General features: G+C 36.0%; 2 non-coding genes across 2 annotated transcripts; both read left to right on the top strand.

The window, feature by feature from the left end:
* The first annotated feature begins 1,485 nt into the window (after window positions 1-1,485).
* LOC139077995 (small nucleolar RNA U2-19) lies at window positions 1,486-1,564 on the top strand. Its single transcript, XR_011530657.1, has one exon. It is a non-coding gene; the product is annotated as a small nucleolar RNA U2-19 (small nucleolar RNA).
* A 147-nt stretch (window positions 1,565-1,711) lies between these two features.
* Window positions 1,712-1,781, top strand: LOC139077994 (small nucleolar RNA U2-30). The gene has a single exon (XR_011530656.1). It is a non-coding gene; the product is annotated as a small nucleolar RNA U2-30 (small nucleolar RNA).
* The last annotated feature ends 10,903 nt before the right edge of the window (window positions 1,782-12,684 follow it).

Below are 12,684 nucleotides of genomic sequence, written 5' to 3'. Positions count from 1 at the left end.
CCCCAAAGACTAATATAAATAATTGAGGACAAAATTGAGTTAGTTAAGATACATGAATGTTAAGAATATGGAGATATGGTGTAAACATTTTACAAAATAAAAGAAAAAAGCTGTAATTTTATCTTTAAAAGAGGACCAATTGATTATATGTCATACTTGAAGATGCCTTCTTTTCTCTTCCCTCCAACAACAACAACAACAACAAACAAAATGGCCAATTCTATGAATTTTATTAAACCTAGACATGTCATTACCTGGGCTTCTTCACCCTCTGGCCTCTGGATGAATGGTTTGAGTAGAAAAATCACAGCACTGGAAGGAAGAGTGACAAAGACATTTTTTCACTCTCTCCTTTCTTTGGCGCTGTGTTCTGATTGTGGAAGTATTCCTGTTGTGTATTCTTTTATGAGATGGCCAGTCAAGTATGGCCACAAGAAGAGGCACAGAAGAAGCTCAGGAAAACAAAGTTTATTATACTCATAGGTCCTAGAAACAGGGGGCACAGTGCACCACGTAGGACCACAGGGAAAAACACCAGGCTGATCAGGAGGCAGAAGACAGGAGCAAAAACAAGGTTTAGGCTAGAGCCTTTATTGGAGTTTCCAAGGGAAAAGCAAGGCCGAGCAGGGTAAAGAGTTTAGAATCAGCTGGTTTGAATAATTTGGTCAGGCTCTGAGCTATAGAGGTGGTGTCTAGTTGCCTGGTACCTGGTCCTACAATGATTGAGACAGAAGAATATTGCCTCTCACTGAGCTCTTCCCCTTGAACTTTTGGGTTTATTACAGATGGTCATGTCTTCACGCTATTACTAGTCTCTGTGTGCCTTGACATCCCTTTCAGTTTTTCTAAAGGCTATTTACATCTCAATAAGTAATCCATTTATCAAAATCTGTTTAAAAATCTTAGCTGAATATGCCTTGGGTTTTCTACTTGGATCCCCATTGCTTACATTGATTACTACCAGAAAATGAATATTTAAGATGGTATTGTGGAATTAGGTTATTCACAGATTTAGTCAGAGTGCAGAAAACTAACTTTTTTGAAGTAAATGGAAACTGGTGTTTAATTTCAGGTGGGGGACACAACATTGGGGCAGCATGCCCCTGTGGCAGGTTTTAGTTATGGGCAATGTTGGTTAATAGGAATTTTTACATGCACTAGCTGCTCCAGCTGTAAAGGAGAGTTTAAATATGAGATAAATATGACCTCCTGAGTCAAAGCGTAGGTAGAGAATCAGAGAGATTCAAATAATCCTTTAGCTTATAGATATGCAGAACAGACATGGCTGAAAAGCAGGCTTAAAGTTTGGGTTACAGAGTTAAAATTCTGGTAGAATATCCAATATTCCTAAGACTTTTAGGTGAAGTGTAGGCCACAGTTCAAAGGAGAGGGACGTGCGTTACGAGAGAGACACATTTGAGCCCACCCAGGAAAACTATTTTGAAAGCTGAAATATCTTCTCTGAGATCTGCTCTTACTGAAGTGGACCAGTGATGAAAATAGCCAAATCCGAGCACCAGATGAGCTTCAAGTCTACCTGATGAGTGATCTCTGAGTTCTGAGAAGCAAAAGCATAGAGTACAATATTGGCTCATGTCTAGGGTAATGTGTGTGTGTGTGAGTGTGTGTGTATAAAGACGGCAGTGGATAACTGAGGACTTGTCAATAGATAAATGAGTTTGGGGGGGGTGATGTGTGTGTATGAAATTCTGAGCAATGATGAAAAAAGGTTTTACTACTGGCCTTTATAACTATGAAAGTTTCGACACAAGCTGAGCTCAGAATTGGAAAAAAAAAGAAACCTGAAATATCAAGGTAATTTTCTTGTTTTTTAAATTTTTTAAATTTTTTCTTTTGAGGAAGATTAGCCCTGAGCTAACATCTGCCACCAGTCCTCCTCTTTTGCCGAGGAAGACTGGCTGTGAGCTAACATCCGTGCCCATCTTCCTGTACTTTATATGTGGGACGCCTACCACAGCATGGATTGACAAGCAGTGTGTAGATCTGCACCCAGGATCCAAAACTGGTGAACGCTGGGCCGCCAAAGCAGACCGTGCAAACTTAACCACTGTGCCACCAGGCGGGCCCTCAACTATTATGAACTCAAAAAAAAAGCAAATGTAAGCCATAAAAAAAAAAGTCATACACTAGACTGTGAAACAGATCACAGTAATTTTTATCAACATTAATGTTTTAAAAGAGAAATATGCCAGGGGTTTTAAAACAAATCCAAAATCAAAATAGTAAAAAAAAAAAAAAAACAGAAAGAAAAATAATTATTCCCCTAGGAAACCTTTGATTGATCTGGGAAAATAAAGGATCATTATTATATTTCAGTCCATTTTGTTTTGAGTCTGGTGCAAAATAAAACATTATATATTGAAATCATTGCAGCCTCAGATGACCTCATTGTTAAGAGAGAAATTACAAAAAAATAGACAGAATAATAAGGCAATACTTTAGCAAAAAGATAAATCAGAATAAATTAACAACTAATATCAAATCTCAATACATGAGATTTGAAATGTACAAATAAAACACATTATTTGAAAATTTCCAATCTGTCTAGTCTAATCAAATAAAAAATAGAAAATAAATAAAAATATAAATAAAATGATATAATAACATGGCAAAGAAAACTAGACGAGGCTAATATTTATTGCTAAACCTAAACTTGTCAGTGGAATTGCTATTTTCCTTATGAAACTTTTTATATAGAAAATGATTCAGAAAACAGTAAACAATCCCAAATGCGCATTCAATAGCTAATGTATAACCATTTTGGTATATCCATACAGTGGGATACTGCTCAGCAATGAAATGAGATGTATGACTGATACACACAGTAACATATATGAATTTAAAAAGCATTATACTAAGAAGCCAGACACAAAAAAGTATAATACCAAATGAATTTATCTCTATGGTATTTTGGAAGACGTATACTATAGGGGCAGACCAAAAAAGTAATTATTACAAATATGAAGTTAAATCTAATAAATTTATCCATGTGTGTATATTCCCCCAGGAGTTGGAACTTAATGTATTAGATCAAGTACTTGGGAGTATCTCAATTCTTTTCCATTGATCTGTGTGTCTGGTTTTTTTTGCCAGTACCATGCTGTTTAGATTATTATGCACTAATAATGAATAAGCAGACAGAGAACTCAAGAATACCATCCCATTTACAATTGCAACAAAAAGAGTAAAAAACCTAGGAATAAATTTAAACAAGGAGGTGAAACCAAGAAACCACTGAAAATTATAAGACATTATTGAAAGAAATCAAAGATGACATAAAGAAATGGAAAGATATTCCACGCTCATGGATTGGAAGAATAAACATAGTTAAATTGTCCACATTATCTAAAGCAATCTACAGATTCAATGCAATCCTAATCAGAATCCCAGTGACACTCTTTGCGGAAATAGAACAAAGAATCCTAAAATTGGGCCTGGCCTGGTGACACAGCAGTTAAGTGCACACGTTCAGCTTCGTCTGCCCAGGGTTTGCCAGTTCGCCGGGTGTGGACATGGCACCACTTGATAAGCCATGCTGTGGTAAGCCTCCCACATATAAAGTGGAGGAAGATGGGCACAGCCTTCCTCAGCAAAAAAAGAAAGATTGGCGGCAGTTAGCTCAGACATAATCTTCCTCAAAAAAAAGAAAAAAAAAGAATCCTAAAATTTATATGAAACCACAAAAGAGCCCTGAATAGCTAAAGCAACCCTGAAAAAAAGAACAAAGCTGGTGGCATCACAATCCCTAACTTCAAAATATACTACAAAGCCGTAACTTGTACTTTTAAAGGCTAAATAAAATAGCACATTAACATAAATTAAACTTATGAGTGATCAGAAACAAAAATTGGAATCTAGCATTTAATAAAATACTTTGCACCAATAATTTTGAATTTCAAAAGTAAATGAACTTAGATATATTAAAAATATCCTGATATCATTAACACATTAGAAAAGGTTTCAAATGTCTGTGGCTTTTACTGCTTCTTCCTCAAAATAATATGTTTACAGATTGATGATTTGTACTCATGTTGCAGTAGCTTTGGGACCAAGAGGTACGAACTTAACACAGCATTCTAAATGAATTTCATAAACACAAATCCTGGGGGCATAAAGGATCCAAAGCAGGTTTTAATCCATAAATGAATTTTGATTTTCCAATAAATATATGCTGCTCGTGGAAACAATAGTGGCCTAAAAAATTTCCTTCCTAAAAGAATTCTACACCAAAAGGCTTTGAAGCTGAACATGATGAAAAACTCAGAATTACATTAAAAACAAATTTCATTAAATTTAGCAAATATCTATTGCACAGGTACCATTTACCAAGCGCTGTTCCAGGTTCCTGCCTTTAGTTCAGAAGTGAGAAGAATCAGGCATGAAGCAATTAAATATGAAATAATATGACAAAAACAGAAGAAAGGTATCTATAATTTGCTGTGGCATGTAAATCAATTTACTTATGGAAAGTTCCTGGGAAATTTCTCCAAAAATTGTGTGATCGTACAGTGTATAAAATAACTTTACCTGTATTATCTGAATCTCAAGACACCTTTCTTGATAAGGAAAATCTCCTTCACTGATTTGGACTTTGGGGTCCAGAGCAATTTCAAGAGCCCTTGGAGATTATTTCTCTGCTTCCAGAAGACCCTTCGTGGACAGCTGCTGGGGCTGCAGCCAGTACTCCTCACTCTGTAGAAATGAGGATATCTGAATTAGATCCAGGTTTCCTCAAGTGCATCAAAATGAGTAATATTACACTCTGTACAACTATTAACATGATCCCCAAGCAGCTTAACTTTCAACATAATCTTATAGGATTGTTTACTTGTGTTCCTAATTTATCCATTACCAATTCTATATTTCCAGATTCTTATGCAATCCTAGTTATGAACATTAGAAACCATAACATATCACAAATCATATCAAAAGATCCTTCTGTAGATACATTCTAGAGAAATTGGTATGCATTTCACTTTCAAGCAGTGGTTTAAGGAAACCGTATAATAAACTTACCCCTCCTGCATATTTAATACATATAAATTCCTGAGTAACATGGAGAAATAAGACTGACAATAATCAGTTACCTAAATTGTAGCTTTAAAATGCTTAATAATCTGATGGAATTATGGCCCAGCCTGAAAAAAATAACTTGTCATCTTTCTGAGTTATTTTTTGTGTGGGCATCCAGATTGTAAGACTAGCCTGTACAAAATAATATACTCAGGACCTAATTAATTGCTTAACTAGGATGCTTGGTAATTTTCATTGTTCAACCATAAGATATAAACACCGACTTGGTCCCTAGATTACAAGTAACCCTTCTTCAACCCAATGTGGAGTTAATGAGAAGGAATATTAATATAGTGTTTGTGACAGCAGCTAGGCAAACTGTCATGTTTATAAGCAAGACTTGAAAGCAAATCATGCAAATTGCAATGCAGCTTGTCACCACTGGATCTTGTATGCTATGGACAGAGGGTCTATAACAGTGATAGCGACAAGCTGCAAAAAACAAAAACAAAGAATTGTGTAACAGGATATTGGGAAGAAGCAACAGATTTTAGAGAATGAAAGAGTAAACACATGTAGAGTTTGACTAACACGACTTGCTAAAAATGATCGCAGTCTTCCAAGAAACTAGGAAAATAGAGACGTGGAATGATAGCTGCTAAGTAGATAAAATTAAAGAATTAAAAATAAAGAAGAAACCATGTTTACACATAGAGGAAATGAGCAGAAAGAAGGATTATACAGTTGCTGAAAATCAGGGGGAAGGAAATAATCTTTTCATCTTTAAAATTAAAATGAATGAGGAGGTTTAATTTTAAACAGTCTAAATAAATTAAACCATTATCTGCAGACTAAGTAAATAAGTCATGTGCTTAATTATTTATGAAGATAGTTACTATGAATTTATACTTCACTGTAGCTCACTGTAATTTTTGAAGCATCTCTGTTTCTTCTGAGTTTTTGTTCTGGAAAGTTGGACAATGAATTGTAGAATGCATCATTTCCTGGAAAATGAAATATTAACAATCTGGAGAATGTAAAATGGAGCTTCCATGTAGTCTGAGTGGGAGATCGAATGATGAGTTTTGTGGGATAGGAATCTTTTTGTTTTGTTTTACTTATTCCCAGTAGTGCTATAGACTTCTAGAATTAAGTAAATGATGAGGCTGTCTTGTCCTGCTAAATTCTAGCACGTTCCCAGAAAAAGCTATGTGTAGGTATGCTTTAAGATTAAAGTTCTGACCAGAACTTCAAAAAGGCACTACTGTGCCTGACAAACAGAGTTAAGAAAGCATTCTACATCAAGAAATCTGACACAGAGGCACAAGAATAAGGATGCCACCAGAAAAATGGCGGATCTTGGAAACTAAGAAATGCACCTCTCTTCCTCCATTCTTTATTTAGTTTAATTTTTGAAGTACAGAATGATAAATATGGTGCAATTTTTATCTATGTTTTGAGTATCTTAGTAATATTATGCTTGTTGAAGATTTATTAAATACTATGCTTTCTACAGTATTATACCAGGAAAATTTGCAGAAGATGTTTTATATAAAGACAATACTGCTTAGCCATATAAAAGATGAAATTTTGACATTCGCTACAAGACGGATGGACCTCCAGGGTATTATGCTAAGTGAAATAAGTCAGACAGAGAAAGCCAAGTGCCCGATGATTTCACTCATAAGTGGGAGATAAAAACAACAGCAACAACAAACAAACATATAGATACACAGATTAGATTGATGGTTACGAGAGGGGAAAGGGAGACGGAGGAGGGTGAAAAGAGGAAAAGGGCGCATGAGCACAGTGAACATGATTTGGACGGTGAATGTGATATAGTCCATATAGAAATCAAAATAGAATGATGCATACCTGAAATGTTTATAATGTTATGAACCAGTGTTACCTCAATTAAAAAAAAAAGAATTGTAAGAGGAATACTGCTTGCTAACCCCCACTATAAATCGCTAACTGAGCCCACTATGTGCCAGGCACTGTTTTAAACACTTTACATATGTATATTTATTAATATTTGTGTTAATGAATGGATTACTTATTGGACAGACAAAACGAAGAAAACTTACAGATGGCTGTATTGTTTACCCAGGCTGTTGACATTTTTGGAGCAAAATCCAGGAAGAGGAGGCTACTTGTTACACATGATACCATAATTACATATGTGTTACAAAGATTTTACCAACATGGTGAAAGTGACTCGTTTAATATTACTTACCTTCAATTCACACAGAATAAAGTCACAGTCATTCAAGCAGCAAATATATAAATCTTCTTTCATCAAAACTTGTGTACCTGTCATGTGTTAGATTCTGTGGCTACTGGGGTATAACAATAGCAAATGTGCCATGTACATGTGATTATAATTGCTGTTGTTGTTTTAGTTGTTGCTGTTGGTGGTAGCGTTAGGGTCTTCATATCATATTACTGTTGATCTCCTTTCTATGATTTGTGTTAATCTTCTTCCAATATATTGCATTTTAGAAAATCAGGAACAACACCCTGCATAGAATTCTTTTGTTTATCTTCTTAAGAGATCACAGCATCTACAGTCATCCTCACGATTTAAAACCATGCAACAAATAGATGAGTATGAATCTCATTCCTCTTCCTCTCCCAGGCATTAGTAGTGTCTCATTGTGGGTAGGTTTACCAGCTCCTCTTGATTTGTGTAGTTTAATGTTATATTAGATTATCGTTTATTTATTCCTTTATTCAATAAATATTTATTGAGCAACCATTATTAGAGTTAGCTGAGATATAATAACAAACCTAACATTGTCCCTGTCTTCAAGAGAGGTAGGTCATGATAGCTTCCACTGTTGAGACAGCATCACTTAGGCAGCCATGCTGTGTACCACATGACTGCATCATCAGACACGTATCATGAACTGGTGACAGGAGCTAACCCAAGAGTTTTCAGTCCGTGGCTTGGCCAATAATGTGTGTCTAACCTGCTGTGGAGGGGTGATCTGGACTTTTAGTGGACTATCGTCTTGGGGTTCATATGTATTGTCTTCAGTGGTATAGCTTTTTCCTCTATCCCTTATTTCCTTCCCTGGTATCAGCATTCCCAATCTATCTCTTCGAAGCTCTCATACCTGTTAAATTTGTTTTGTTTTGTTTTTTCTTGTTATTTATTGTTTTTTTCCCTTAATGGAGGCAGGAATGCTAGATGGGCTGGAATGAGAGGAATACCCTTCCTACAAGTGGAATAAATCTCCGTCAAATCTTTGGCCTTGGCGTCTAGACCTTCGTTATGCAGAAGGCGCTGACGCTATTTCACAGTGATTTTTATCTTCCCCTGCTCCTTCCAGATACACGAAGAGATGTTTCTCAGATATTCACAGCGAGCAACTTATGAGGTTCACACAGGTAAAATCCACAGAGGTGTGAGGGCCCCACTTACGAATGCAGTGTCCAGGGATTTCTCACATTCATGTCACTCCACACTCTGCCTCAAGCTGCTTGTCCAAATTACCATTTCAGAGTTCCTTCCAGTTGTAGATTCAGCAGCTTCTCTTCCAGGTAAGCAGATCTCACTATGTCCCTCTAGATGAGCCTGTCTCTCCAGATTAGCAGGTGGTAGTTTCCCCCAAACTGAGTCATATGATGGGTCCAAGATAAGTCACTGATTTTCCATTTGCCCAGCCTTTGCCTGTTGTAATGACAGGATTGAGGACTTGCATGCTCTTTACAGTTGAAGCTGAAATTGGAAATCTAAATATGAATATTACTAATCTAGCAATGTCAGTGCTAATAGCATTCCACTCCAGACTTTACACAACAATGGGCACGGCATAAAAAACAAATACGTTTTAACCACAGCCATAATGTGCAAAACCACGGATATAAAACTGCCTCGAGGGGTGTAAGGGAGGAACAGGAAAAACATGTCTAGATCTTGCTTCTGATGGAAGTCGTCTAGATAAGGAGCAAAAATCAAGTATGGAGCCAAACAGCAGAGAAAAGCAAATAGTTGACAATTAAGTGTGAGACAGAATGTAAGATTTGAAGAATCATCAATTTGAAGAGACATTTTTTTTTCCTGAGTGCTTTCATAGGTGTGGACTGTGCATGGCAAGTGTCATAACAGAGGAGAGACCAGCACATTGGGGGAACTTGCGTCACACAGAAGCTTGTGATGCTCATTTTTATTTTTGAGGATATTTGCAAGGAGTGGAGTGCATTCCGTGCAAACCAAAAGTAGAGTTCATTGTTCTACCAGCTCATCACCGGAGTCTGAATTCCCATCTGGTCAAAAGTGACTAAAGTCTTAGATATAAAAGGAAAGCAAGTTTTCACCCTTCAGTCATGGGGAAGTCATAGTTCTCAAAAGCTGTCACATGTAAATCATGTGCCATTGTATAGAGTAAAGTTTAAAGTGCTGTCAGCTTCAAAATTTTTCGTGGGGGGAAAGCTTTTGTCTGGGGCTCTTAACTTTGACAGCTTTTGAGAAACTAGTCACCTGAAAGCATTTTATTCACAATTTAATGGTTGACTTTCTTCGGCTAAGGGCAGGAATTTAAGGTGAAAGCAATGTCACTAATATTAAAAACAACTTGATCATTCTGAAAGGCAAGTTATTTGAAGTCTGAGTCTCTTTGCAAACCTTTGAGAAAATAATTTTGATTCTGGAACATGTTGGTTTTATGCCACGTTTTGCCAAAGATTGCTAGCTCTGTTTATATAGAAATTGCTTTTCCTAATTGTGGTTTTGTAAGACATCATGATCCCAAATGTTCTTCTTGATTGTTCTATCATGAGGTGCTCACTGTGTTCTCCTTTTTACCTGGGATGTATTAAGAGTGAATATACCCACAATATGATATCAACATGAATTAGACTCAATTATCACAGCAAATAGGAATAGTAATATCAAATCGAAATTTACCTAGAATAGCCTGAAAGTTCTATATTTATATTCAAAATCCAGTAACTAAAATTGGCTCCCATATCCCTCTCTAGTTTAGCAAATGGGACAATTATTTTTTTTTTTTCTGCTTTATCTTCCCAAACCCCCGCTGTACACACTTGTATATCTTAGTTGCCGGTCCTTCTAGTTGTGGGATGTGGTATGCCACCTCAACGTGGCCTGACGAGCGGTGCCATGTCTGCGCCCAGGATCCGAACCCTGGGCCGCCGCAGCGGAGCATGTGAACTTAACCACTGGGCCACGAAGCCGGCCCAGGGACGATTAATTTAATTTTAGTCTCTGAAGAAGTTCAAAGTTGCTTTTTTAACCAAAGCTCTTAAGTTCCACTTCTGCCATGCTGGCGTTAGCCTCTACAGCTTATCCACAATACTGCCTACCATGGTAATAGGTGCAGAAAAACAAACAACTATTGATGACTCTGAAAGAAAAGAAAAGTAGGAAAATTTTGGAAGACGGTCAACACTTGGAGAAGAGACTCACAAGGAGATGAGGGTCCCCTTTTATTTCTCCTTTGTGTCCTGTTTTTCTTCTGGATTTGCCCCGAGGATGAACTCCGGTGATGGAGCAGCGCAGCTTATCCATTGCTAAAACCCTGGTAGAAATATGCCATCTTTCTGGCCATAGAAAGCAGGGCAAGAAGTCACTGTGAGCAGGTAAGTGAGAGGGAATTTTGGAGAGGAGAGACTCAAAGAAGTGAATCCTGTAGTTCTGGTGTGAATGCACACAGTTCTCAACTTGACTTCAAATTGCACATGTGCAGGACAGACCCAAACCAGCACCACAAATGCTAAAAAACTGAACTGATATTTGAAACACATGCATCAGTCTAGGTATAAAATCAATTCCTTTAATCCTTATAAACCACCTCTCTTTCTCTCTAGTGACACTCTTTCTTTTAAGTCTTGATTAATATCATGCCTACTATTTGCAGGTTTTATCGTTTTCTGTTCATTTACTTTCATATCTACATTTATATTAAAATTGCATCTCCTTTAGGTACCATGTGGCTGGGTCTCCTTTTTTGAACCTATTATGTCAATATGTGTCTTTTAAAAAGAGTGCTTATAATATTAACCTTTAATAACGTACAGAAAATGTTAAGCCCATCTTCCAATTTTATTATATGTTGTTTGTTCTAAGTTTTATTCCATTGTTTTCATTTTTTTTTTCTTTTTCTGTCATAATTTTAATAGACTATTTTAAATCATCTACTGGCTTTTTGGCCAAAATTCTTTCTACTAGTTTTCAGTGATTGCTCCTGAGATTACAATATACATATCTAACTTTTCACAGCCTACTTAGAGTTAATATTTTACCCCTTCAAATAAAATACAGAAAGTACAGAGGATTATAAAATGATATGCCTTTTGACCACCCTATTTCCATTATTTTATGTTTAGTTTCCTAGGGTTGCCATAACAACGTACAACACACTGGTAGGCTTAAAACAGCAGAAACAGTCATGTGTATTTTTTAAAGACTAAGCAAGAAAACATTGGCTTTTATATTTACTGAGATATTTACCATTTCTGATCTCTTCCGTTGTTCTCAAATATCAACCTTTCTCTGCAGTAGACTTTCCTCTTTGGCCTTAATAATGTCCTTTTACATTTCTTATAGAAAACATTTTCTGGTATCAAATTTTCTTATTTTTCTTCATTTAATAATATTTTACTTTTCCTTTACTCTTGAAAAATATTTTTTCCTGACTATAAAATTTGCAGTAGAAATTTATTTTACCATTTTTCAGCACTTTAAAGATGTTTTCCCACAGTCTCCCAGACTCATGGTTTCTGATTTGAAATCTACAATCATTTTAATTTTTATTTCCTTCTGTTTAAAACAGGATATCATTTTTCTTTACTTTCTTTCAATATTTTTTCTTTATCTTTGTTTTCCAGCCAGTCGATTTTGTGTAAATAAGTTTAGTTTCCTTTTAACTTATCCTATCCATGATTTGTTGAATTTTTAATCTGAAATTTACGTCATTTTAAAAAATCTAAGTTTTCCTCCATTGTTTCTTCAAATATTTTGTCAACTTAAATCTCTTCCACATTTCTTCTTCTTCTCCAGTTAAGTATTAGTTGACCTTCTGATAATTTCCCACAAGTCCCCCAAATATTCTTTGTGTGTGTTTGTTTTACTGCATTTTCCCTCTCTTCTTCTGACTGGATAATTACTACTGTTCTATCTTCAAGTTCACTGACTCTTTTTTCTGTATTCTCCATTGTGCTAAGTGGAAAAATTCACTAAGTGAATTTTTTGTTTTAGATGTGGTAATTCATAGTTAGCCTGCAAATTCAATAATTTGGATGAATTGGAGAAATCGCTTTAAAAACAAAACTTACCAAACTGATATAAGAAGAAACAGAAAATCTAAATAATTTCATATCTAATAAAAATTTTAAAAACTTTTAACAAAAACTCTCCAATCAGGAAGTCTGTAGGTCTGTGTTTGATATTTTTTGACTCTAGAAGGGTTCCTGCCAACCATCCTATTCCCTAACCTTCCTTACTGAATTTTCACAGAATTCCTTGAGTAGGTGTTTCCTCATTGCTCTTTGCCCTGAGGGTTCAGAATCATATGATTCTCAGGAGTAGGTCAGGGGAGGTCCTTGCACTGCCAGAAGTTGATTCTCAGGAATACATGGCTTTTTAAGGTGCAAAAATCAATAAATGCATTTATCATATTCACA

Source organism: Equus przewalskii, chromosome 20 (genome assembly GCF_037783145.1).
Source record: "Equus przewalskii isolate Varuska chromosome 20, EquPr2, whole genome shotgun sequence".
NCBI lineage: Eukaryota > Metazoa > Chordata > Mammalia > Perissodactyla > Equidae > Equus > Equus przewalskii.
Note: the sequence above shows the minus strand (reverse complement) of the source record. Positions and strands in the feature narration are given on the sequence as shown.